Below are 2,500 nucleotides of genomic sequence, written 5' to 3' on the forward strand. Positions count from 1 at the left end.
AGGACTTGTATTGGCCGTGGACTTACCCAAAGACTTTTTATTGGCATTGTACTTACCCAAAGACTTGTATTGTCTTTGGACTCACCCAGGGACTTTTATTAGCCTTGGACTTACCCAAGGACTTGTATTGACCCTAGACTTACCCAAGTGCAGGATGGGAGACCCGCATTCTCTCTCTCTCTCTCTCTCTCTCTCTCTCTCTCTCTCTCTCTCTCTCTCTCTCGCTCTCTCTCTTCTCTCTCTCTCTCTCTCTCTCTCTCTCTCTGTGAGAGAGAGCCAGGCATCACGTGTGTTCTTTCCAGGCTCTTGTTTAGGGGACATATCAATCAGTGCCATTATTTTCCTTTCATAATCGTCTCTCGATTTGCAAATTTACCGAACACAATAAGTCACTAAACAGACTAAACGGAAATTAAATTTTACATATATATATATATATATATATATATATATATATATATATATATATATATATATATATATATATATATATATATATATATATATATATATATATATATATATATATATATATATATACCTTTTTCTTATGTTATTAGTTACTGCTTTCTCATTAATAATAATAATAATAATAATAATAATAATAATGAAAATAACAATAGCTATAATTTCATGCCTTGAATTCGTCATATAAAAGCCATATTCTACAGCAAAGTAGATTCAAAAATTCAATAATTGTAAGTGACATTTATTATATTCACTAACAGTATAAAATTAACGTCTCTCTTGTATTTACTTAGTTCTAAGGTTCTAATCTTTGGCCGGGCAGAAGCAGGCTATTTATCATTAAGGTAATTTTCCTCTTGAAGAACGAATTCATTAGGTAAGGAAATAAATGAACTCTTAGAGAAGTGATGAACAATTATAATAAAATAATATACGAACAAAACCAACATTGAAATAAATCTTTATATATATACAATAACAAACTTCAAAAAGCAAGAGAAAGAGATATAACATAGAATAGTGCGTCCAAGTGCACCGTCAAGCAAGAGAACTCCACACTAAGATAGAGGAAGACCATGGGACAGAGGCTTTGACACTACCCAAGACTAAAGAACAATGGTTTGATTTTGGAGTGTCCCTTTCCTAGAAGAACTGCTTGCCATACCTGAAGGGTGTCCTAATATTCCAGTGAGATTTGGTTACTTAATTAAATGTCTGTCAGAAGGATGAATAAACTGTACAGAATATTAAATCTTCTTACCCATCTTTTTTTAGCATTTCACACTAGCATCGTACAGTAAATTCCCTTGTTATTGATTTCGGAATAGATTAGGAACATAATTCCAGAATCCAATTGCCACTTTAATTCTATAGTCTAATTCCAACTTGAATTTTATATTTCAATTTCGACTAAAAGTCCAGGTCCCAATTCCTTATTCAAGTTCTAAACTCAAATTCCAGATTCATATTCCAACTTGAATGTCAGATTTCTATTTCAACTTAAATTCCATATTCGAGTTACAAAATAAATTCCAGAATCCAATTCCCACTTGAAATTCTAGATTCTAATTCCAACTCAAAATTCAGATTTCAATTTCAACTTCCGATGAGATTGTGTTGTTTTCATAAAGCTACAGCTTCAATCCTAATGCTTTGGGATTAGGATCTAAGCTCAAGCTTGGGAAAGGTGAAAAAAGGCAACTACATCGGAAGATGGAATTAGAATCTGGTATCTAAGATGGAATTGAAATCTGGAATTTAAGTAAGAATTGAGTCTGAGTTTATATTGACATTGAAACCTAGAATTTAAGTTGGAATTGGAATCTTGAATTCAGGTTGGATTTGGAATGTGGAATTTAGGATAGAATTGGAACCTGGAATTAAGGTTGGAATTGGGAATCCAACTTGGAATTGAAATCCAAGTTGGAATTGGAATGTGGTATGCAAGTTGGAATTGGAATCTGGAGTTTAAGTTGGGAATTGGAATCTTCAATTCAAGTGGAAATTGAAATCCAAGTTGGAATAGGAATTTGGATTTTAAGTTGGAATTGGAATGTGGAATTTTATTCATAGTCTATTCCGAAAGAAAATATATGACGTTTCATTCAATCGAATCGTTTACGTTTGTTTATTGAGAGTTCACGAGTAAATCTGTGACCAAGTAAATGATTGCTCCGATTTACCTAACGAGTTGGCCATTATGGACTGAACATTTGCAAATACAAAACTATTTGTTTTACAAGAATGCAAAACTGGTCTGAACTAAGAAATTTAAAAACCAGGTAGTTACAGAAGCAATGTTGTAGATACAAAATACAAGAGAATTAATAATTTTTTTCTATTATTGATTTAAATGATAACCAAGCACACTTAACGCACCCATGGAAATGGCTGTGTGTGTGTAGATTGCCTTACCTTATGTAAGACACGGGCTCTTGCCGCTGGGCAGCCCGTAAATTGAAATGGCTAATACAGTGGTAACGCGCTCGCCTAGCCTTTGCATGGCAGCAGATCGATCCCATCCTGGGAGCGT

This window comes from Palaemon carinicauda, chromosome 32 (genome assembly GCF_036898095.1).
Source record: "Palaemon carinicauda isolate YSFRI2023 chromosome 32, ASM3689809v2, whole genome shotgun sequence".
NCBI classification, from domain to species: Eukaryota; Metazoa; Arthropoda; class Malacostraca; order Decapoda; family Palaemonidae; genus Palaemon; species Palaemon carinicauda.